Genomic DNA, 26,373 nt, shown 5'->3' on the forward strand with positions numbered 1-26,373 from the left:
TCCTTTTGGAACACAAAATATTGAGACTGTCTGCTAACATGCCTATGGAAACCTTAGCCAAAAAAAAGGAGGCTTTCAACTTTTTAATGGTGTAAATTCTTAAAATGCTCATCAATTTTAACATACAAATAAGAATGTGTACTAAATGTCAGGGAACCAAGGATAGGTTTCCATAAGCAACCAGATATATAAAGACGACCTCTGCGGACAACACAAAGAAATTCGAATGGAAAATGGCATCCAGTCTCTGAATCTGCAGAACCAGACACCATCAACACGTGATTCTTTTAAAGCAAATAACAGAATGAAACCTGCAGTATGATTTACATTAATGATCACTTACATCATATATGTCCTTTAAATTATAGGAACATCCATATACAAAAGCATATTTAGAAAAAGACGGAAGGATACATGCAAATCCCTATTAGCAACTGCTTGTGGAGAGGAAGGGGGAATAGAAGTAGGAAGGGGAACAATATATACAACTTTATCCACAATGTTTCATTGCTTTCATTAAAAAAATCTGAAACAAGTTTGCCAAAACGAGAACATCTGTTCACTTTGGTGAAGGTCCTATGGCACTTATTGTGTTTTCTTTGCTAGTCAATAGGTTTTAAATTTTGCCCAAATTATTAAAAAAAAAAAAACAAAAACAAAAAGGGGTTCAATTCTCTCACCCAATTACAATATCACACAGAACACAGCTGACGTATCTTGCCTGAGTAACTCCAAGTGAACAGGGTGAAGTTCACTTCCTCGCCAAGCAGCCAACTTCTATTTTGGACTCCTAACGTATTTTTTTGAAAAAGAATGGACTCGTTAGCAACTCTAAACTCTGGTCTGATCTCCTGAAATGAATCGAGAAGAGTGGGCCTTGACTGTGGGCAAGTTCTCAGTGGTAGAAACTAGAAAGAGGCACCAGCCTCAGTGTCTCCTACGGAAGCGAAGAGGAAGACGCCGGAAGAAGAGTGACAATTCTAAGTCCAATGTCTCCCCTCCTACCCCAATCATGATCCCCATTCCCTCTTCTGACTTCTTCCTCCAAAGCCAGCCACCTGCAGAGACATGGAGCAGTGAGTCCTTGAGAACTACTGAATCACTCTTTTGGGTTAGCCATTTACACACTCTGGAAATGCATAGCCTGCTCTTTAAGAAATCCATGCATTCACTCAATAATCATACCATACGGGCACCGGGGATTTAAGCAGGACAGAGTTCCTAAAGACACCTCTACTGATTCTTCCTCCTCTCAATGTCTTAGTCTTAAAACGTTTCCATCATCAAATCCAAGAAGACTAAAGTCTAAACTGTGGCTTAATGATCCCTTAAAATTATTTTTACTATTGTGAGCCAAGATGAGGACATGCAAAGTGAGATCAGGTGATGTGAACAGGCCAAACCCTCAGGCAGGTCTGAGCCTCCACACTGTGTCCACACCACAAGAGGCAGGCCTGACATGGGCTACTCCCAGGACCCTGGAGACGACAGAGAACAAGGGAACACGTGCTCATATATAGTCCATTTTTGTTTTTTAACCAACAAGAGACTCAGTTTAGCAACTGCCCAGACCCCTTAAATTAACAGGACAAAAATAAATAAAAAGGAAACAATACTATGCACCCACTCCACTACACATGCTAGTTTTAGGCACACCAGATATAAAGAAGTATCGTGATGTTGTAGTTTACAAACCAGGGAGCAAAATTCCTTCCAATGGGGTATAAGCATAAAGGAGACAATTTCGAGTACTCTGGGCTCCACATTAATAACAGCAAAAGAACAATGGAAGGTCTTAGAATCTAGACCTCTACATAGCGCCCGCCAAGAGGAAGGTGTGACAACGGAGGCCCTGCTCATTAGCGACCAGGAAAAACACACACGTGGAGGGAACCTGCAACTTCCAAGGACAGAGTCAAAACCATGAGAGCCAAATGGGCATGCGCCTGTGAAGCCATCCAGCATGTCAATGTAGACGAGAGAAAAAACTGCAAGTCTTGGAACACATTCCTATGTCTCACTAGAGTAGAAGGTATGTAAGCGTGAAGAATGAAAAATAACCATACGTGGGCCTAAATATAATAGGCTTTGAAGGTCCCATGGAGTAATTTAGACTCAGAGTGGTACAGTCCGAGAATCAAAAGACATTTTTAAAAAGGAAGACACTTCTGCATGGATAGAAAAGTGGAATCCGTGGAACAGGAGAGACAACCCAGAAGTAAACCAAAGCATATATGGTAAATTAATTTATAACTAAGTGGAATCATTTAGTCAACTAAGTGCTGATTATTGCAATCTACACAAGACAATGAATACCTAAGCTAAGCTGACAACAGTAAGAATATAGAAAGAAGAATGACACCCAGGAAACACTGATAAGGAAGATGACAGCATCTGGTTGTTGACTAGCTGGCAGAGATGAGGGAAAAAAAGTCAGCATTTTAGGGTACTGAGGAATATTGTTTATTGATAATGAATAGCAATTAGCATTTACTGAGCCTTGATTTGCACCAGGCACTGTACTAAGTGCTATGTATGTGTTATCTAATTCTCACTACCATCATTTGAGGTAAGTACGATTATTAGCCTGTTACAGGTAAGAAAATTGAGGCCTAGAGAGATGAAATAACTTCCCCAAATTCTTAAGACTAGCAATGAACAAAGCAGGAATTTGAATCCAAAAAGGTTTAGAACACTATTCAGCCTTCAAAGAGAAGGAAATCCTCATAGCTAACAACATACTCAATGATGAAAAGATGTAAGTTTTTCCTCTCAAATCAGGAACAAGACAAGAATGCCAATTCTCACCACTTTTATTCAACACAGCATTGGAAGTCCTGGCCACAGCAACAAGACAAGAAAAAGAAAAGACATCCAAATTGGAAAGGAAAAAGTAAAACTGTCATTATTTGCAAATGACATATATGTATAAATACATATATAAAATATATATATTATGTATAAATAAAACCCTCAAGAGTCCACTAAAAAAACAAACAAAAACCTGTTAAAACCAGTAAGTGAATTCAGTAAAGTTGCAGGGTATAAATTCAATATCCAAAAATCTGTTTGTTTCTACACACTAATAACAAAGTATCAGAAAGTTAAGCAAACAATGCCATTTAGAACTGCATCAAAAATAAAATATATAGCCATAAATTTAATGAAGGAAGTAGAAGATCTGTACATTAAAAAACTGTAAGACACGGATAAAAGAAACTGAAGACAACACAAAGATATTCCATGCTCATGGACTGGAAGAATATTGTTAAAATGCCCATACTACTCAAAGTAATCTACAGATTTAATGCAATCCCTAACAAAATTCCAATGGCATTTTCACAGAACTTGAACAATTAAAACAATCCTAAAATTTGTATAGAACAAAAGACCCCCAACAGTCAAGGCAATTCTGAGAAAAAAGAACAAAGCTGGAGGCATCCGACTGGCTGATTTCAAAGTATGTTACAAAGCTATAGTAGGCAAAACAGTATGATACTGGCTTAAAAACAGACACACAGATCAATGGAACAGAACAGACACCCCAGAAGTAAACCCAGGCATGCACGGTCAATTTATGACAAAATAGCCAAGAATGTACAATGGGGAAAGAATGGGCTCTGCAAAAAATGGTGCTGGGAATGCAGGACAGCCACACACAAAAGAATGAAACAGAACCTCTATCTTACACCATACACAAAAATTAACTCAAAATGGATTAAAGACTTGAATGTAAGACCTGAAACCATAAAATTCTTAGAAGGAAGCCTAGGCAGTAGGCTCAACATCAGTCTTAGCAATATTTTTGTGCACTGACTCCAAAGAGAAAGGAAACGAAAGTAAATACACAAATGAGATTATATAAAATTAAAAATCTTCTGCATGGCGGGGGCATCTGGGTGGCTCAGTTAGTTGAGCATCTGACTTTGGCTCAGGTCATGATCTTGCGTTTGTGGGTTCAAGCCCCGCCTCGGGCTCTGTGCTGACAGCTCAGAGCCCGGAGCCTGCTTCAGATTCTGTGTCTCCCCCTCTCTGCCCCTCCCCTGCTCACGCTCTGTCTCTCTCTCTCTCTCTCTCTCTCTTTTAAAAATAAACACTAAAGGGGCGCCTGGGTGGCGCAGTCGGTTAAGCGTCCAACTTCAGCCAGGTCACGATCTCGCGGTCTGTGAGTTCGAGCCCCGCGTCAGGCTCTGGGCTGATGGCTCAGAGCCTGGAGCCTGTTTCCGATTCTGTGTCTCCCTCTCTCTCTGCCCCTCCCCCCCGTTCATGCTCTGTCTTTCTCTGTCCCAAAAATAAAAAATAAACGTTGAAAAAAAAATTAAAAATAAACACTAAAAAAAAAAAAAAAAAAAACTTCTGCATGGCAAAGGAAACCATTCACAGAACAAAAAAGACAACCTACTGAGAGAAGATACGCGCAAATGATATATCCGACAAGCAGTTAATATCCAAAATTTATAAAGAACTCTTACAACTCAATAGCAAAAATATATCTGATTAAAAAACGGGCAGAGGATGTCAACAGACATTTTTCCAATGACACACAGATAGCCAACAGATACACGAACAGATGTTCAACATCCCTAACCACCAGGAAAATGCAAATCAAAAACCACAGTGAGATGTCACCTTGTAACTGTTGGAATGCCTATTATCAAAAAGACAAGTAATAACAAGGTCACTAAAAATATAGATAAAAGAGAATCCTTGTGCCTTGGTGGTGAGAAGGTCAATTGGTACAGCCACTACTGAAAATAGTATGGAGGTTCCCCCAAAAATTAAAAAGCAGAACTGCCTAAGGATACAATTCTACTTCTGGGTATTTATCAAAAAGAAAGGAAAGGAGGGAGGACGGGAGGACGGGAGGACGGGAGGACGGGAGGACGGGAGGACGGGAGGACGGGAGGACGGGAGGACGGGAGGACGGGAGGACGGGAGGACGGGAGGACGGGAGGACGGGAGGACGGGAGGACGGGAGGACGGGAGGACGGGAGGACGGGAGGACGGGAGGGAGGAAGAAAAACACTAATTCAAAAAGACATATGCACCTCCATGTTTATGCAGCATTATTCACAATAGCCAAGATATGGAAACAACCTAAGTGTCCACCAATGGACGAATGGATAAAGAAATTGTGCATGCACACACGCACATGCACACACACACACACACACACAAATACTATTCAGCCCTTAAAAACTAACGAAATCTTGCCATTTGCAACAACATGGACGGACGTTGAGGGCTTTATGCTAAGTGAAACAAGCCAGACAGAGACTATATCTTACCTCACTTATATGTGGAATCTAAAAAAGAAAAAAGAGGGGCACCTGGGTGGTTCCGTTGGTTAAGCATTTGACTCTCAATTTCGCCTCAGGTCATGATTTCACGGTTCATGCGTTCGAGCCCCACATAGGGCTCTGAGCCTGCTTGAGATTCTCTCTCTCCCTCACTCTCTGTCCTTCCCTCTCTCAAAATAAATAAACTTTAAAAAGAAATCAAGCTCACAAAATACAAAAACAGACTGGCAGTTGCCCCAGGTAGGGGGAGGTAGCTGAATGGGTTTGAAAGGGGTCAAAAGATCTAAAGTTCTTGTTATAAAATAAATAAGTTGTCAGGATGTAATGCAGAGCATGATGACTACAGTTAATACCCTATTGTGTATTTGAAAGTTGCTAAGTTACTAAGTAAATCTTAAAAGTGAAAGAAAAAGGAAAAAGGGAAGGAAATCCTGCCATCTAGGACAATCCTCCAAATCGTAGAGGACATTATGTCAAGTGGAAGAAGCCAGCCCCAGAAGGACAAATACTACATGGTGTCTCTTATGGGATGAATCTAACACACTCAGAGAAGCCCAGAGTGGAATGCTGGTTGCCAGGGGCTGCGGGCACAAAGTGTCAGTTACACAAACAGGTTCTGCAGATCTACTGCGGGGCACAGTCCCGACAGCCAACCACACAGTCCTGTAAAAGGGTAACTCGCACGTGAGTGTTCATATCACGAAGTAAAAACAAAGAGCAGTCCTAATCATAAATAGGGCAGGAGGAAACTTTCCAAGTGATGAGAAAGTCTATAGCACAGATGGTGGTGATGGGGTCCCAGGGGTTTCTCTCCAAACTCACGAAGTTGGACACATTAAATGTGCTCAGTGTTTTGTAGGTCAATCTAAACCTAAATAAAGAAATTAAAAAAAAAACAGCATTTGTTTTATAGTTCACATCCTTAACCATTTAAGACATCTTGCCTCGGGGTACCTGGGTGGCTCAGTAGGTCAAGCCGACTCTTGATCTCATCAGGTCGTGAGTTTAAGCCCCGCGGTAGGCTCTGCCCTGGGATGGAGCCTACTTAAAATATATCTGTATATATATTTACATATCCTTGAGATTTTCAGTGACCAGGGCAAGAAACATTGATTATACAAGGAAGAGAGCAGTCATGGTTAAGAACATCAACCATTCCTTCTGCTCACAATGAGGCTTCTGGCCTTACGGAAGCTACGTTTAGTTGAAAAACTAGGAGAACCTGCTGTTTATGAGCGTTCCCTTGAAAGGAGGTACACAGATAGTTCCTGTCAGTTCTGGTGGAACCGTGATGTAATCCCTGACATTATCACAAGCTGCGCGCTTCATTGGGAACCAAGGGGCCAGAGGAAGGAATGCCACGTTACCCTGTGTCCTGGCCAGTGTGACTGCCCACCTTCCAGTGAGCTCTGGACCCTTGGGGGATGTGAATCTAGTCTACAGTAGATGTGGAAATGTTCTAGTCCTAACAATTTGTATACCACCTAAAAACGTTATCATTACAGAGAGAAGAGCAGTTGAAACCAAACATGGGAACCCTAAGACATTCAAAGAGTGAGGAGATACCGCTGAGCACCTGCAAACTTGCTTCACCAAATCAGGGCTCAGATGGGTTCAATAAACTAGATGGAGCTCACCAAAGCCACTGGCAGTTTAGAAGTCACCGAACAGACCAAAACCCAGACAATGGGCAAAGGCACCATAACAGGGGTGAGGGGCATGAAAAAAATGGGTCAAGGACTGAAGACACTCCCATAGTTAAGGGAAGAGTCAATGGCAGAAGCCAAGAAGACACTCAACTGTCTGAGAATTAGAAGAACCAAACTTCCCAATATCCGGTCATCAAATCTGTTCTATCACACTGCCTGAACCTCTAGAAAATTCATCCTGCACCACCCTCTGCTCCTCCGTTCAACCCCTCACCACTGTCCATCTGTGCCATGTCAGTGACCTTCCCATCTGACCCCCACTGTACCAACATGGTGGATTACCCTTAGGACAGGACATTAACCGCAAAGTCCCAGAGACTTGTTTCCAAAACTGAAGCACTTGTGGAGGTTCAAGGGTGGGCATAAAAATGACACCTCTTTCTGGAGTGTCAATTTTAAACAGTGGAAAGCGATATTTAATCTGTTAGATCAAACCTAAGACCTCAGAACAATTGCATGCTCGCAGTGGGTGCCTCTTTGAAGTGCCCTCTGACTCCTAAGCAAAGGTCTGCCGTCAGGGGTGCGATTTGGTGGGTAAATTTTTAGCGCGCTGGCCAAAGCAGGTGAGCCTTGCACTTGTTCAGACTAACACCAGGAGTCACAGAGAGACTGAAGATGCATAAAAGAGAGAAAAATTCCCGTAGGAATTCAAATCGTATGATACTCTCACACATTGGTTTCGGACATATAGGAGAATGGGTGGCCGGGCTTGAAATCCTGGCTTCACCACTTTCTAATCATAGGACTCAGGACAAAGTACGTAACTTCATGACTCAGTCTTCTCCATTTGTAAAAGAAAAAAAAAGACAGTACTCAAAGGGCTGCTGTGAAAATTACGCATGAATATCAGAGAGCACTGGCTTAACACAGTGCCCGATGTGTAGTGAAGGATCTATAAATGGCAGCTATTGTCTGTAAACTCCAAGCCTATCTGATTATGTTAAAGCATTCTCAAGCTTTTATGAAGTTAAAAATGACTCAAAGAGAGAAAAATGTCTATTTTGGTAAGCCACCTAGCCATACCATTCGCAGTCTTCCCCTAGGGATATTTTAGGCTCCCTATGCAAAAATAAGAGTAAATTCAATTCCCCAGCTGTAGGCCCAGGTGGAGATTAGAAACAACAAGAACAGAAGCCACGTCAAACTCACTTTAGTTACCATCGGTGAAGTAGAAGATGCTGAACTGAAGACGACTGAATAGATCTCAGGGGCTAAAGAGTCAGTACGCGCATCACTAATGAACTACTTCGCCGTGGACCATCCTGAAGTGCGCACGAGAGGGAAAACACTGGAAAAGCTGGAACCCTACAGCTGAGCAGCAACAGCTGTCAATCAGTTCCCAGGAGGCGGGTACAAATGTGCACAGGTGTTTACATAATCTCTTGTCCAGGGACTAAGCGTGTTCAGCAATCACTCAAATTACGAGAAGGAATTCAGGAAGGGAGGAACAGCTTGAAACAGGTCCAGCCTGAAGCAGAAGGACCTGTTTCAAGTCCCGGCCAACATCAAGGTGAGAGTCTGTAGCTTAAGACTAAAGGCCTTTGCTTCCCTTGTTCTCCCCAGAATTCCAACAGACACTCCTGCTCTATCTGATTCACCCCTCCCGTAACCAGTTTCGGCTACTGCTATCCTTTTTCCAAAGAAAATTGTATTTTCCGGCATCCGTTTCTCCATGTTGTAAATTTTAAGAGGGGGAAACATTGTACCAGATACAACCTTTCCTAATTTTCTTAACAGCATCAATAGGTGTGTACCATAGTTGTTTTTTTCTTTTTTAATTTCAAATGGATTAGGCTACTTTCAGAATACAACAAAAGAATTTTTCTATTCACAGTTTCCTTTGGATTTACTTATTTCTAAAAACCAGTGTAATTTCACTTAGTGTTTCAAAGAAAAATGAAAGACCAATTTACTCATCCTGAACATTTATTCTGTAATCTAATGGGCCAACTCATAATGTTGAAAACTGATTTAAAAAAAAAAAATCAAACATTTAACCTGCCTTCTCTTAACAACTACATCTCAAATAACTGATGCGGGAAATTTCCTCTTTATAAAAATATCCTAATAAATAAGGAAGATAGAATTAAAATGTGACCACTTCACAAACCACTAATAAAATATTAAATGTAGGCAATGATTATCATTGACCAGGCACATCACAAAAAGACAATCAGTACTGCCTACCCCCGGGGCACCTGGGTGGCTCAGCCGAAGCCTCTGACTCCTGATTTTGGCTCAGGTCATGATCTCATGGTTTGTGAGTTCAAGCCCCGTATCGAGCTCCACACTAAAAATGCGGAGCCTGCTTGGGATTCTCCCTCTCCCCTTCTCTCTACCTCTCCCCTGCATGTATACATAGTCTCTCTCTCTCAAAATCAATAAACTTTAAAAAAAAAAAAAAAACAAAAAAACACGTACTGCCTGACTCCAGTTAGAAGTATACCTTACCACCTATGAAGCAATTTTGCAAAAAAAAAAAAAAAAAAAGAAAGAAAAGAAAAAAACTGAATCAAATCAAGCTCTGATTACTATTTACAGGAAATAAAAGAAGAAAAGAACATGTTAAACCATACATTAAATGAAAAGCATTCATTCCATCAGGTTACCACTTGTTATAATTCTTAATTATGATGACATTACCAAACAAATATTTCTTGATAAATGTACGGGACATTTCTTCAACTTCTCTTTGCGATTATCTTCATCTTAAAAGATGAGGAAACCACACCAAGTATCGGCATGTGAACAGATGTATTTATTGTGATAAGACGGCAAAATTAACAGCTTCACACAGGTCTGGGGTTGCTAATCTCAGAACTATTTTCTTTCCTAGTGTTACTAAACTTTCCCTCACTTGGAAAAATACAACAAACAGCTGAGCCAAGAGGTAGCAGCAGGTCCCTCCCTGCTTCTAAGAAGATAGCTTTAGGAGAATAAGCAAAGGAAAAGTTGGATCTGGCTCAGAACCAACAGAACAGAACAACCTCAGGGGACACAGATCAGCACGACCTGACCCTCAGCTGCCCTGGCGAGAGATACAATCAGCCAGCTGTTCTCAATGATCCTTAAACCCCGGGGGTCCTCAAGGATCTTTCAGGACTTCTGTGACGTCAAAATGATTTTTATAATTAATGCTGAGAGGTTGTTTGCGATTTTCACTGTACTGACATTTGTACTGATGATCTAAAAGCAAGAGTGTGTATAACTGCTGGCACTTTAGCAGGAAGTAAGGTGGGGACAGTCCTCTCCACTCAGTGAGAAAAAAAAAAAAATGCCACCTTCACATAAGGTGTTTGGAGCGCCTGGGTAGCTAGGTCCGTTGAGCATCTGACTTCTGCTCAGGTCACGATCTCACAGTTTGTGAGTCCAAGCCCCGACAGGAAGGGTGCATAAGAATTTATGCTACACACTGAAGTATGATGGTTGTCTCCAGGGAAAGACGTTGTGCCAACCTTGTGATCTGCAAGCTGGGCTGGCAGTTTTTGCCCCCCACAGAATATCATCTTATAGGAAGTAACAACGGTAAGGCAAATTGAGTATTGAAAGTGGGGTATGTGACAGACCTTTTTTTTTTTTTTTTTAACAAACTGAACTTATCGCTTCAAGGAAAACACCCAACATTGGTGCTGACCGTGAGAAAATTCAAGCTTTCAAGCAAAAATTGGGATTTTCCAAAAATTACATCTGTGCCACGAACATTGACAGTTTTCTCAATACTTACAGAGCTTTCTCCTAGGGTCACGGGTGATTTTTAACAAATGTGACTTTTTTCAAATGGTTATCATAAACGGTGCCAACATTTGGGAGATTTATGTAATTCCGTGAACCAATATGTTCCAAAACACGTATGAAGATTCAAAGGACAAGATATACCAATAGAATTAAATGTAACAGAATGACAGAAGTTTGATATGGGTTAAAAGATTCTAGTCTGCAACTAAATTTTTAAGAAACTGTCACTTACAGAGTTTTGACGTAGTGTCAAAGAGAATACCCAGGATTATCTAAAAAGATCATTAAAACCTCCTGTCTTCCAACTACAAGTCTGTAGGAGACTGGATTTCCTTCATATATTCCAACCGAACAACCAATCACAACAGAAAAATCCAGCTTCTACTAAGCAGACGTGAAGAGCTACAATCAAGAAGAATAAGATATCCGGGAATAAATGTCACTAAGGAGGTGAAAGACGTGTACTCAGAAAACCAGAAGGGACTGAAACTAAAGATGACACAAATGGAAAGATAGTCCAAGCTCATGAACTGGAAAAACTACTGTTAAAATGTCCATTCTACCCAAAGCAAGCTACAGGTTCAATACAATCCCTATCAAAAGTCCAACAATATTTTTCAAAGACAAATACTCCTACAATTTGTGTGGAACCATGAAAGACCCCAAATAGCCAAAGCAATCTTGAGACAGGAGATCAGGCTGGAGGTATCACAATCCCAGATTTTATACTATACTACAAAGTCACATCAGTCAAAACACTGCATACTGAAACGGATACCTATAGATCAATAGAACAGAACTGAGAGCCCAGAAAGAAACTCATGTTGATATGGTCAATTAATCTACAACAAAAGGGGCAAGAATATACAATAGGGAAAAGACAGTCTCTTCAATAAGTGATGCTGGGAAAACTGAACAGCTATATGCAAAAGAATGAACCTGGACCACTTTCTTACATCGTGCACAAAATTAACTCAAAATGGAATAAAGACTTAAATATAAGACCTGAAACTATAAAACTCCTAGGAGAAAACATAGGCAGTAATCTCTTAGACACTGGCCTTGGCAACATTTTTCTAGGTATGTCTCCTCAGGCAAGGGAAATAAAAGCAAAAATAAACTATTGGGACTACCCCAAAAATAAAAAGCCTCGGTGCAGTAAAGAAAACCAACAAAATGTAAAGGGGGAAGATACATGCAAAGGATAGATCTGAAAGCAGTTCATATCCAAAATATATAAAGAACTCATACAACATCAAAAAAACTAATGATTTAAAAATAGGCAGAGGACCCGAAGGGACATTTTTCCAAAGACAACATACAGATGGCCAATGGACACATGAAAAGCTGCTCAACATCATTAATTATCAGGGAAATGCTAATCAAAACCACAGTGAGGTATCACCTCACATCTGTCAGAATGGCTAGTATCGAAAAGATAAGAAGTAACAAGTTTCAGTGAAGAAATGGAAAAAAGAACACTCATGCACTGTTGAATGGGAATATAACTTGGCACAGCCCCTGTAGAAAACGGTAAGGAGGTCTCCCAAAAAATTAAAAATAGAAATACCATACAGGGAGCCTGGGTGACTCGGTTAAGTGTCTAACCTCAGCTCATGTCATGATTTCACGGCCTGTGAGTTCGAGCCCCGCATCGGGCTCCGTGCTGACAGCTCAGAGCTGGGAGCCTCCTTCAGATTCTGTGTCTCCCTCGCTCTTTCTGCCCCTCCCCAACTAGTGCGCACGTTCTCTCTCTCTCTCTCTCTCTCTCTCTCTCTCTCTCTCTCTCTCTCTCTCAAACATAAACAAACTTTTGGGGCGCCTGGGTGGCTCAGTTGGTTAAGCGTCTGACTTTGGCTCAGGTCATGATCTCACGGTTCGTGAGTTTGAGCCCCGCATCGGACTCTGGGCTGAGAGCTTAGAGCCTGGAGCCTGCTTCAAATTCTATGTCTCCCTCTCTCTCTGCTCGTCCCCCACTCATGCTCTCTCTCCTTCAAAAATAAATAAAAACATTAAAAAATTAAAAAAAAATTTACTCAGTTGAGTTTTGTTTTTTTACACATGGTTTAACCATTGTTACATATCACCAGAGGAGTTTCTACAAAAAAAAAAAAAAATTACAACTGCTGGGTTTCTCCACTCTCTCTAGATTACAATTCAGTTGATACGGGGTAAATTGGGCATACGTTTCTGAAAGCTACCTCAGTAATTCTACTGTAAAGTCAGGGATGAAAACCACCAGCTTAACTACATTTGAAAAGAATACAGGTAGGTCTCACACTCCCACATACATACCAATATCTATAAACAGGTTACAGTAATGAAAATGAAAATAAAACAAAAACCACTGTGGATGCAGAACAGGAAGAGACACTGTGAAAACATACCTTTGTTAACTAATGGAGAAATATTTCCTAAACAAACCCTAGATGGTGAAAAAACAGATCTAACTATAACCAAATTAAAGGTTCTATTCAATAAAGGATTTCAAAGAAGAAACTAGAATAAACAGTGGGGGAAAAAAAAACTAAGAGAAGATATTTGCACCATTTAAAATCCAACAGATTAACACCTAGAATATACACAAAATTCCTGTGAATTAGGGGAGAAAAGCAGGAAGAGGGCTATAGAAATCTAATAGAAAAAGAGGAAATTTTTTAAAAAGTGGGGGGGGGGGGTGCCTGGGTGGCTCAGTCAGTTAAGCCCCCGATTTTGGCTCAAGTCATGATCTCACGGCTCATGGGTTCAAGCCCCCTGTAAGGCTTTGTGCTGACAGCTCAGAGTCTGGAGCATGCTTTGGAGTCTGTGTCTCCCTCTCTCTCTGCCCCTCCTCCCCTCGCACACTCTCAAAAATAAACAAACATTAAAAAATAAAAAAAGAAAGAAAAAGAGGTGAAGAATATATAAATGCCAATTCACAAAAGGGGAAAGCCACACAGCTAAGAAGCAGATGATAGGATACTCAACTGCATCAGTAATCAGAGAATTCTAAATCACAATGATAATGTATCACTTTGTGCCCAGTTGGCTCCATCCGTTGCATCAGATTGTAAAAACTTAGACGGTCAGAAAATACCAAGAATGTGGGAAGGACAGCTGGCAACCTTGTAAACTGGCACAGCCATTCCAGATAATAATCTGGCAGAATTTAATGAAGTCATGCACAAGCCCAAGAAAGGGTCCTAGGTGGGGAGGGTGCAGGGAGGAGAAACAGGAATAGAATAGGAGACGAAGGGGCAATACACAATGAAATGAACAGAGAGCCTTCACGTGGACCGATAACGACAGTGGGCCACCAAGGGAGCATTAATTAATGCAATTAATTAATTGCATGCCTGACCTGGCAAGGGAGTCCCAGCCACGTGCGTTCCTTCATGGAACCAGTAAGTGCTAAATCCCCAACCCACCAGGTGCTGCACTTGGGCCCTGCCCTCACAGACTTTACGTTCTAGTGAAGGAAACAGTAAAAAGTCAACAGCTAACACCGTAAAAGAGGGTGACAAGTGCACGGAGGGAAGTAAAATGGGTGACTGTGACAGGAAGCATCAGGAATGAAGCACGACTTTCAGAGGCTTGCTCCACGGGGGCGGAATCTCAGAGACCTGCAGACAGAGAATTAACCAAGCAGGCAGCCAAAGGGGGAAGAATCTCCAAGAACTGCATTTGGGGGTCATCAAACATAGTCCCCATAATACAGGGGAGACTATTTCCTTTTTTTAATTTTTTTTTAAACTTTATTTATTTTGAGAGAGAGAGAGCACAAGCAGGGGAGGAGCAGAGAGCTAGGGAGAGAGACAATCCCAAGCAGGCTCCCCAATGTCAGCGCAGATCCCAATGTGGGGCTCAGACTCACAAACTGTGAGATCATGACTTGAGCTGAAACCAAGGGTCAGACGCCTACCGGCAAGACCATTTTCTAAAGAAGACTCTCGGGTACTTCCTGTAATTGAACTCTTAGGAACAACCTTTAAAATTCTTATTGTATAAAACGTGCACTTCAATGATTATTGTAAGAAACCAAAATATTTTGACCAAAGAAACCTTTTTAGGAGGGAAAAAAAAAACACTAATGTCTCTTCTATGTCGCTTAAAAATGTTTCTGGGGGCATCTGGTGGTTCAGTCAGTTAAGCATCCAACTTCGGCTCAGATCATGATCTCAAAGTTCACAAGTTCAAGCCTGGCCTCAGGCTTTGTGTTGACAGCTCAGAGTCTGGAGCCTGCTTCAGATTCTGTGTCTCCCTCTTTCTGTGTTCCTAACTCGCACTCTTGTCTTGTGCGTGCGCTCTCTCTCTCTCTCTCTCTCCCTCTCAAAAATAAAGAAAGAATAAAAAAAATTTTTTTTAAAGGAAAAAACAGAGGGAATAAAGGGGGGCCTGAAGACAAAGAAGTAGTCGGTGACAGAGCAGGGATTCAAATCCAGATCTTTCAACCTTCAAAGCCTTTTTTCTTAACCTGGCATCTCCTCAGTGGTTTTCAAAGTGTGATCCCTGGGTCAGCCGCATCACCATGACCTTGGAACCTATTAGAAAAGCACATTCTCAGGGCCCACCCCCAGACCCACTGAGTCAGAAACTGTAAGGGGTGCCTGGGTGGCTCAGTCGGTTAAGCGTCCTACTCTTGATTTTGGCTCAGGTCATGAGCTCATGGTTCGTGGGATAGAGCCCCACGTCAGGCTCTGTGCTGACAGCGTGACTTGAGATGGTCTCCCTCCCTATCCCTCTCCAAGTAAATAAACATAGAAACAATAAGAATGGCACAAGCTACCTAGGTTTTCACAAGCCCTCCAAGTGAGCTGGAGGCCCCTGAGGTTTGAGAACCACTGGTCTACAGTTTTCATGTTCAATGTATGCATGTTAAAAGGGAAACGATCACCATTTTGGAAATTTCAAAACTTAAACTTTTGATCCTATTTAAAATGACTCTAAATAAATCAAAATAATGTTCATTCATTTTCTCAAAACACAGTAACTCCTTCCCCAACCTGACAAAATGCCGAATCTGTACCCTGATTCAACTGCCTAAAAAAAAGTCTACTCTGAGGAGACTTACTAGGAACTGGATTTTAAATTCCAAACACGAAAAAGAGCACAGAGATCCAAACAGAATCTTCAGAAGTTGAATCAGAAGCTATATTAGGAAGAGGACAAAAATGTTTTGAGTTATCAGCAGCAGAAGCTTGACAAATCTTGGTCCACAGCTCCATAATCCTTTTTATCTCTGGCTCCACTCCAGATTCTTACAACACCCCTCAACACACTTCCAATTGCCAAAAAAAGAAAAAAATAACAACCTTCAGGAATATTTGCATTCTCGAGATTCAAAGTGCTTTAAATAAACACACATAGGCACCATCTCCCAAACACGTTTTTATCATGAGTCAAGCTCATGGGAGGTTTTCACCATGCATACTAGAGCAAAAGTGCTCGATAATCCCACCCCCTTACTGAGCCTGCCCTTTAAGGCATCCTACCTGACCCTTCTCTTTTCAAAGCAGTATCTAGACCAGGAGCCTTCTTTCCTATCCCAACTCAAGTCCTCAGGTCAAGTAATAACATTAAATTTGTGTGTGTGTACTTAAATGTGCCTATTTCTATTGACTTTTTTTTTATTAAATTTTTTTTTTAACGTTTATTTATTTTGGAGACAGAGACAGAGCACGAACGGGGGAGGGTCAGAGAGAGGGAGACACAGAATCTGAAACAGGCTCCAGGCTCTGGGTTGTCAGCACAGAGCCCAACGCGGGGCTCGAACTCACGGACCGCGAGATCATGACTGAGCCGAAGTCGGACGCTTAACCGACTGAGCCACCCAGGCGCCCTATTGACTCCTTTTTTTAAGGGAGTGGAAGACAGTATCAGAAGTATATACAGATTCAAGCACCTACCATAATGTGAGAACCGACTATATGCCTAATAATTCTTGTAAGCTATTCACGTGTGTACTCAATTTTATGAAGTTCAGGATTCCACTTATTTTAAACATTAAAAACATAAATTTAGAGACTAAAGAGTTAACTAGCCCAAGTCTGTACCATGGGATAGCTATAAACCTGACTTAAAACGCATATTGACTTGATTCAAGTCAAAGATGCAGAGAGCTCTGGAAAGCCCACACTCAGGCAGTTTGTAATCTGCCAGCTTTCCACACCCACGCTCACCCAAGGGCTGGCAGCACTGGAGGAGCCAGCATCCTAGAAGGAATGATACCTATTTATCTTCCCCCTCCCAAAGCACCATCAAATCCCCTGAGAATCCCAGCTGGTTCCAAGAAACAAACTACCAAAGCCCTTCTCACCACACAGAGTTCATTGGAACTGAAACACACACGCACCAACCACCTACAGACCTTCCTGTTTAAGTTCTTATCCTGCCTTTTAAAAGTCCAATGCTTTCTGCAAAACATCTCCTAAAATGCAATCGTCCCAAACAGTCCTTCTCCAGTAACAATGCCATTTCTATATCTAAAACTGGCACCCCTTATGAAAGCAATAGGTAGGTTTTCTCAGCCCCCTACTGTAACTAACAATCAGTAACAGCAATTAGTAACAAACAAGCCTGTTAGCTTCTACAATCAGAGGGAGAATACTCCCTTCTTTATAAGTGGAGTAAGCTGATAATAATGATCTCCTAAAAGAACAGATTATGGGAGCCTTCAAGAAAGAAAAACCAAGTGTTTTATGTGCCTGGGGAAAAAAAATTTATAACTTAAGAATTTGCTCATACTCAAGACTTGAATATTCTTGTTATACGTGCCCACTTTAATTCTACCACTACTTTTGAGAAAACAGTAATCAAAGAACATAAAACTATGCTCAAATAGCTCCTAGTTCACATTAAGAGTTAAAACACAGCCATTTAAAAAAAAAAAGTGCAAATCAAATGTAGGACCAAAAATCCACACTCTGGTGGTTTTTTGGTTCCCGGTTCCTGATTACAGGGAGAATCAGAGAGGTTTTCAGAAGTTATTTCTAAAATTACTAACAGTGTCCTTCACTTTAAGCTGCTGCTTCCTTCCAAATAATCTCACTTAATAAAACTGACTTAAGTCACTCATTGCAATTATCTCTGAACTGCCATTACAACAGGAACAGTTACAGTACATTTGTATCTTTGTCAGTGAAATGTTTATAAGGAAAAAAAGATCTGATTGAACGCTCTATGAAGCAGCACCCAGTGCACCACCTAGTGGGAGTTGTGTAACATTGTAATTAATTATTCTTTTTTTTTTTTTTTTAAAGGAAGAAACCCTAGATAAGAATACAACAAATACTATACATACAAACCGCCTAAATCTTTTTGGTTCCCACTTGGCAAGAGGGTTGTGTTCATAAGAAAAGAGGACTCATTTTCTGTACAAACAGGCTGATAAAGGTTTCTTAGTGGCAATTTTTGCTTGGGTGTCGAAAATTTTGACAGGAGACTAAAAATTAAGACATTACTGCAAAAACAAACAGAATCAGAGTTAGGCTGATGGGGCTTGTGTAAGGGATGCCTCATACCCTATAAGGAAAACTTATGTCAAAATGTACATGTTACATGCAACAGATACATCTCCCATGTAAAGGGACAACTTCATGGTTAGAACAGTTCCATTAATTCCTAAGACATTTCCATGTTCCTGATGACTACTAAATTTAACATAACTGAGCAATTCTCCAAAGTTCCCCAGGCCTTGACATCATTCAAAAGGTTCCTCCCAACTATCCATCTAAGCCTGCTCTCCATTAACCCCCAAACTCCCTTGTGTTATTCTAATGAAGGAATGATTTTTACATTTTCAATTTTTCCACTAAATTTATAGTAAACCTTCTGCAAAAAGAAGTCATAAGTCATGACCAAAATGCATCATGCTTCATTTTCCTCTGCCTTCTGCATGTGAATTGTTTGGGTTCAATTCAAAAAACAGTATTGGAGTCCACTCCAATACTGCAACTGCAAACGTAAATAAGATATGGTTCTCTAATTTGGAAAACCTCCCAAAATTTAAAATAGAAGTTTCTCACATAGCACTACAAGGAGTTTGTTTTGTTTAGCCTGTATGAGAAAGTGCCTTTCTGGTGTGATTTAAACTATCTTAGCAACCTCGAGGAGAAAGAAAAAACAAAACAAAAAAACCCAAGAGACAATATTCCTTTACTTGGAAATAACCACCTCCATCTGTGACTCTTGTATCACATGATCAAATCAGTATGCAGACGCTTGCCTGATGGTGGGAACCGTAGTAGATCCTGGATTAAATCCATTACAGGTGTAAAATAAAGTAGGAGCCAGGTGACCTGGAACAGAATTCTCTTCATCTCTAGGGCTTTCATTTAGGTACTTGTAAAATGGGCATGATATGCATTACCAGCCTCTGAATAGAAGGATTACAGAACTGATAGAGTCTATGAGAGTCTCATTAAAAGACCTAAATGGAAATACAGGTTATCTCCCATTTTTCACAAGTTCATGTACCACTACTTTGCTTTTATGAAAGACCTACTTAGCTAACCGAAAGAAATCCAACAGAGGATTCTCCCTTTTTTAAAAAGGAAAAGCGAAAATAACGTTCAGTGTTTGTTTTGCACTGGCTGGTGTAGAGGCAGGATGCACCCCAAGCATCAGAAGTGGCTCTGCCCAGCTCCTTCCCTGGGAACTACACTCAGCATCCAGCATCACGCTGCCGCAGCCTTGACCTGTGTCGAGCATCTGTGCTGTATCTTGACGTATTCTAATGCATCCACTAGCAAAACGTGTCCTAAGGTATCAGAAAAGCCCAAGAGGTTTTTTTTTGGGGGGGGGGGGAGGGGTGCATCTGGAACACTGAAAATGTTTGCCATATAAATAGTAAGTGCTGCTTTGCTTTGCAGCACTTCAGCTTAGAAAAGGTTTCACGGGAACGCTGTTTTCAGAGAGCGGGGAAAACCTGTACTGGTTTGTAGAACTGGAGTGCACCTGGAGGGGGAGAACACTGCTCCAAGAGTTCTCACTGTGCCATTACCACCGACACCCGGTGACCTTCACCATTTCACTTGTTAATAGTGAATGGAAAAAGGTTATTAAGCAAGTCCAAGGTAATAACAATTCAAAATGCAATTCATATAATGAATAGCCTGGCTTCTATGCAAAATATTACTGCATGAGTACCAAGCAGGTGCATCCCTAAAAGCTAAACCCAGAGATGGTTTTTAGAGAAGCTTTTGTATTTGAATGCCAATGTTTAAAAAATTACAAGAAAAAAGAATCCCAGTTTGACAAAGTGACAGAAACAAGGTTCCACCCCCTCAAGCCTTTCAAACCTGCGCAGGCATTCCTCGTGAACATTCCTCCCCCTCACTCCCATCGCACCGTTCCCCACTTCAGCCCAGACAAAGGTGAGTCACACTGCTGGGTCTACTTGTCACTTCAGGAAAGTCCCCAACCAAGTTCACGTTAAAGACTTCTAATTTAAAAAATAATAAATAATAAGTAAACAGTGTTCATGTGTAAGTGGCACTGCAATGCGCCTGTCTTAGGAAATATGTAATTAACAATACCCAAGACACCTTTCTCGCTTAAAAAAAAAAAAGCCACTCAGCTAATCGCTACTTATCAGTAGATCCTTTTTCCTCGCGAGCCTGACTCTGACTCAACTCCGCAGCTTTTCTCCACCTGCGCGTCCTCGCGCCCTCCGTTGGGCCCAGCCGCCTCAGGCGAGTCCCCAAGGGGTCCCACCCGCCGCTGCCCCCCCCTCCCCTTCCCGGTCGCTCGCCCGACCCCGCCCCCACCTCCCCGCAAGGTGTCGCCGCCGCCGCGGGCTCCCGGGAGGAGGCGCTTCGAGGCTGGCGGGAGGCTCCGGGTGACGCGGCCCGGCTTGGCCCGGCCGCCGCCCGCGGGAACAGCAAGGGGAGCAGACCCCACAGCCTGTGCCGCACCGGTGCTCGGATAGGCGCCGCAGCCCCGGCGTCCCATTACCTGCTCCGGGCAGCCGCGGCCGGCGGGAGGCGCGATCGCTCTGGCCCCTGCAGCCCCGGGTCGGGAGACGAGGAGGCAGCGACCGCAGCCGCCGCAAAGGACAATCAGGAGCCAGCGGGCTCGGCACCGCCTCGGCGGGCGCAGAACGCACGAGCCCAGCGGGAGCCCGGCCCCCACCTTCAGCCCGGCGAGTAACCGACTTGGCCCCCTCCCTCGGAAGGGCGGGGCCACGGCTGGAGGGACGGGCTGGGGCGGGACCGTAACGCCCGCGGGGCCGGAGCTCCTCAGACGCTTCGTAAGACGCGCCTGCTTATAGGCTGCGACGGAGGTAGGCGTCTCGGACTTGAAGACGGCCTCGACAGCAGAGCTCTCTCATTGGTCGGTAAGAGAAAACAAAGCGGAGGTCTGATTGGCGAGAGCTCTGTAGCTCCTCTCCCTCTCCCCTCAATCATCGGAAGCTCCGCCCCTACCCGCTTGGTTCCCAGGTGGCTGCCGAATGCGTTGTCTGGCAGACCTGCAACGTCTCCGAAGCGAAGAAACCCGGATACCCAGGTTTCTTTGCCAGGTGCGAGAGATTCTTTGATTCCCGAATGAACTTGATAGTAACAGCTAACCTTTAACGTGAATTTAGCTAGGATTTAGAGAGTTTTTCCCTGGGTATTTTTTAAGTACTTCATAAGATTCAAAGGGAAATTGTCCTAAGAGAAGGAAAGGCAAAAAAATGTTTTCGCTCCTGGCAAAATTATGCGTCACTTTTTTTTTCGTTTTACCTGTGTATGAGGCATATATTACTTTTATAATTAGAAATAATTTTTAAATAGAAAGTAAAGTGCAAAGAATGGTAAAGCAAACCTTCGGGATATCCAAGAGACTAATTCTTTCACGGTAGAAAACAAATATATAGTAATACAGGCAACATATGATGGTCATCAAAACAATATGAACTGGTATCAGCCCCTTCTAAGAACTTTACAAGTATCACTAAGTATTACTGAGGCTCACCCATGCTCTTTCCTGAGTAAATAAATGCTACTTACACATAATGTAGAATGCATCACACTCTCAAAAGATTTATAGGAAAACTCCCTGACAGGAAGAATTTAGAATCCAAAGGACAAAATAAATAAAGCACTAACAAAAACAAAAAACAAAAAAAGGAAGTATATGGAAAGAAATTCAGAAGATATAAATTGGAAAACTCAACCACTACAGGGAATTAAAGAAAGGGATGTGACAGAACTTCGAGATGTGACTTTAACTTTGCAAATTGAAAGTCGAGGGAGGAGGGGAGAGAGAATGATCAGTGACCTAGAGTTAAGGTAATCTGAGCTCTCAGACCAGAGTAGGCTGGCCCTGTGTTTAGAAGGGAATGAAGCATAACTCACCTGGGGACCATACTCCCTTAACTCTCTGGCTGCTTCCCTATTCTATTTGTTCTTCTTGTCATTCCCCATGAGGTTCAGAAATAGGCTGTTTGAAATAAAGCCTTTCCCCAACAACTCCATGAATTATACAGTAGTGAAAAAAAAATGGAAGCTGGCAAAATTCAAAACTAAGGAAGGAAAGGAATGTTAAGGTAAACATGAACTTGAAAAGAAGAACAAGAAACTCAATACAAGGAATAGGGCACATCCCTTTTCTCTTTTCTCCTGAGAATACGATAAAACTCTTTGGAGGGCAGTAACCTCATTACCTAACAATTTTTTATATCACCTTTGCAGTAAATGGAATCCTAAACAATAGTCTGAAAATAGATGTCCCAGTATACTCTAAGCAAGTAACTTACTGTTGAGATCTAATTATGTGTAAATATGTAAGAAAAAAAAAAAAAAAAAGAACTTAGCACTCACTGCCTACTATGACCAAATTGGCAAGAAAACTCTCCAAAAGTTTTCCCACAATAATGCCTGGCATTCCATTACTAACATTCTTTCTTTGTGATTAAGTAATTTATATCAAAAATTATTCTTTTATGGGGCACCTGGGTGGTTCAGTCTGCTGAGCCTCTGACTTCAGCTCAGGTCATGATCTCACGGTTCGTGAGTTCGAGCCCCACATCCGGCTTGCTGCTAGCCAGTCAGCACAGAGCCCACTTTGGACCTTTTGTCCCCTTCTCTCTGTGCCTCTTCCCCGCTTATGCGCGCTCTCTCTCTCTCTCTCTCTCTCTCTCTCTCTCTCAAAAAAAAAAAAATTAAAAATATATTATTTTATTCCTTTACTCAACAAACATGTAATAATACTAATCATCAAATTCTAGTTCCTTCAGTGAACTGGTCACTCTACTAAGCATTGCCTTGAACAAGACAGAGTAGGAGCTATTTATCAGGAAAAGAAAGACAATGAACAAGTCAACAGATAAACTTACAGAAAGGGATAAAGGCAAAGAAGAAAACAGGTACCCAAGGGATGGAGGTGCTTCTTGAATTTGGGAAGGGAGAGAGAAATACTCTAAGATCTGAGCTGCCACTGAAATCAGAAAACACCAACCAGCTCTACAGAACCCGAGGGCAATGGCATTCCTAGCAGAGGAAACAGCAAGAGCCAAGGTCCCGAAGGAGGAAGAAGAGTAACGTTGCAGGAAGAGAGAGAAGACCAGGGTGGTTAGACTGGCACAGGGAGGGAGTGATCCCAGACAGGTCAGAGAGGGAGGCAGGGCCTTGTAGGCAGTGGTAGGAAGTTTGTATTTTATCGTAGATTCCTGATAAGGTAACAGGATGTTGGAATAAAATCATGATTTTCTTTTCCCTTTTCAGAGTCACCAAAGAAGTGGACATTCATTCACCAGGCCAGCCTATCAGGCATAGATCTAGTAAGAACCTACTATTTTGCAGGGATAGGCTAGCTGTGGGGGTATAATATTGAGTATGATACCAACCCAGGTGGATCTACAGACAAATTGTTACTGCACAAGTGTTAAGGAAATCAAGGGTGCTATGGGAACAGAATCCAGAAAGGGCCAAGGAGATCATCCTGAAAGAAATGAGGGATCACTGAATCAGTAGGGCATCATCCCAGTGAAAGGCTACAGGTTCTAGATCCAGGGAGCCACAACAAAGGAACATTGGGCCACAGTCCAGAAGAAGGAAATCTAAGGCAAAGCCTTAGAAAGCATTGCATAAAAAATCAACTTTCCCCACGTCGCAAGTTTGCCTAGCATGGATGAGCCCAGAATGTGGGAACAAAAATCCAATTAGAAGCAGCATTCTGAAAGCATAAGAGCTGAGCAAAGCAGGAGAAGAAACAGACTGTTGTTTCACATTATCTCCTTCGTTTCTTCAACACAAGTCATTAAAAATTGCACACACACTCTTATAACTATGACATTCCTTTTAGGATAGTAATGAGTTAACAGTATTAATCCTATTTGGCCAGAATTAGGACAGAGCTGAAGCCCTCGGAGTGAGAGATCTGTTCTACCAGTTCCGGCCTTTAGCGTGCTTCTGACCATGGCTTTCTCTTTACTGGTTGAACTCACACCATTACCAGATATCTGTAAGAAAAGAGAGCCCCCCCCCACCCCCCGACCCTGCACTGTGGAGGGCTAATCAGTGGAAATGCTGAGAATGTCAAAATATCTTGGTGCATCCAGCTGGTAGTGGCAGGTGAATCAAAAGATGCAGCAACTAAATAAGTTAAAAAGTAAATAAAAAATGTAACCACTGAAATGTATGGCACAATGCTTCAAAGCCACTGAAAAGTAATCTCTGTGCCCCAATAATAGAGTTCAAAGATTAATGCTTAAGACAGAGGGGTAACGTAGAATCCAAGGGCAAAGAAAGTCAGTCTTGACTTGAAAGACAAGAGAAACTTGGCTGTAGTTTTCTCTGTCTTCAAACCAGCCTCTTTCTACTCTCCTATTCTCTAGAAAATAGCTTTCGGGGCTCCAAAGTAGTCAAAGTGAAGCTACCTTAGTGCTCTCCAACCCCCAACCTAATCAACTACTTTGACACAATCCCAAATTCTACGGAGAGAAAATACGAGTGGCTATGCCTGGTCCGTCTCCACTCTATCCCACCACCTGTGATCATGGAGGTGTGGGGAGAGTGGGGACCACCAACGTGGCTGCCAGGGCCCATCTCTGTTGACAGCCAGTGATTTCCCAGAGAACAGGCACTAGACAGATTGCCAGATAGGCATGCATCCTGCCCCCGCTACCCAACGTTTTGTGGAGTCAGTCAGTGGGGCTCCATTATCTATTCAGTGAAAGTCTTTGCCTGTCCTTTCACACTAAGACGGAGGCCCAGAGGCCAAGACCAAAGTCTTCGATGGTGACTGCCGGCTTTCTTGAAATCTGTTTATTTCAGTTGGCTTCCAGACACGAAGTACCCCTGTCTCTTCCACTTTCGAGCTGCCATTCCCATTTAAGTCTTCTACTGATTCCCAATTTCCCTGTGTCAAGTATACCTCCTGACACTGATTTACCTAAAGAGCAAAAGCACCTGCCAGGTTGGTGAATATCCGTGAACACTGCTCTCGGCTCAGCTGAAACCAGCACGAAGAACAGTCAGGACCAATGAAACGATACAAGCAGAAGGTGGACCTTCACCTGCCCATGTTCCTTCGACACTCACTCAGATGAACATGTGGGCAGTCCCATAACTTCTCTGATAGCTTTTAGATAACAAAAATCCTTTGATCAGTTTAAGCCATAAAATATAGTTTTCACTGAGAAATTTTCATATGAATGCCAATACACTTTGATCAACACTTCAAGCTTCATTCAGATAGGCCTTCCCTCCACTCCCTCAGCCAGGGTCCCAGGCAGGCTGGGTCCTCCCAGGAAGGGGAGAAGGAACCGCCTCCAAATTCACAAGGTAAGGAGAGGAGAGTACTCCAAAGATCCGGCATCTGTGCTCAGCTCTTCCTGCTGCGGGGAGACGGGGAGACGGGGAGACGTTGCTCTGGGCCTGGCCAAGGACTGACTACACGGAGCACTTCCCCTCTCAGGTGCTTTCTAACAATCTTAGAGACCTGAACTTGAAACATCTGACTTTGTCTCTCCTGTCCTAGTCAATGCAGTTTTCTCTGGCTGCCGCTTCCCGCACCCAGGAGGACCCTTAGTTTCTGGTTCCCGGAAGGCTACTTTCTACAAATTCTCCCCTTGATCACCTCTCCAGTTGTTGCTCTTGGGCAAGATTTACACATCTCCAGGGGCGCCTGGGTGGCTCAGTCCGTTGAGCGGCTGACTGGAGCTCAGATCATGATCTCGGTTTGTGAGTTCGAGCCCCGCGTCGGGCTCTGTGCTGACAGCTCAGAACCTGGAGCCTGCTTCGGATTCTGTGTCTCCCTCTCTCTCTGCCCCTCCCCTGCTCACGGTCTGTCTCTTTCTCTCAATAATAAATAAATGTTAAAAAAAAAAAAAAAAAGATTTACACATCTCCAGCACAGCTCTCTCTCACAAACGGCTCTCCTCGGGTCCTCGAGAAACCTTCACACATACTTAACTCCCACCGACCCAGATGCCAGAGCTTGGTGGATTCTCAGAGCACACGGGTCTTGAGTACTCCCTCTCCTTCCCTGCTGTCTCTCTGAACTAACGCCTCAAGCGAACACCTTCAGTCTCTCCATTTTAGATATCTTAGGAAAAAGCCAGAGACTCCAAGAACCAGAGAACACAAACCCACTTTGATTCCCCTGACACCCCTCCTCAGGGAGATCAAGGAGGAAGACCTTGGACCAGAGGTTAGGTGGCACTC

General features: G+C 42.6%; 1 protein-coding gene and 1 long non-coding RNA gene across 3 annotated transcripts in view; one reads left to right on the forward strand and one right to left on the reverse strand.

Annotated features, from left to right (window-relative positions):
* The window catches only part of MPP7 (MAGUK p55 scaffold protein 7), a 291,409-nt gene extending 270,600 nt beyond the window's left edge, over positions 1–20,809 (reverse strand). Inside the window, exon 1 of the mRNA XM_019834123.2 lies at positions 20,678–20,809. The gene's annotated coding sequence lies outside the window, so the exon portion shown is untranslated. The remainder of the gene's footprint in view (positions 1–20,677) is intronic.
* Positions 20,792–25,681, forward strand: LOC123386478. Of its 2 annotated transcripts, XR_006600370.1 has the most exons (3): positions 20,792–21,242; positions 23,431–23,486; positions 24,050–25,681. It is a non-coding gene; the product is annotated as an uncharacterized LOC123386478 (long non-coding RNA). The 2 variants fall into 2 exon arrangements; XR_006600371.1 differs by lacking the exon at positions 24,050–25,681 and having other exon boundaries at positions 23,431–23,989.
* The last annotated feature ends 692 nt before the right edge of the window (positions 25,682–26,373 follow it).

The sequence above is a fragment of the Felis catus genome, chromosome B4 (assembly GCF_018350175.1).
Source record: "Felis catus isolate Fca126 chromosome B4, F.catus_Fca126_mat1.0, whole genome shotgun sequence".
Taxonomy (NCBI): Eukaryota; Metazoa; Chordata; class Mammalia; order Carnivora; family Felidae; genus Felis; species Felis catus.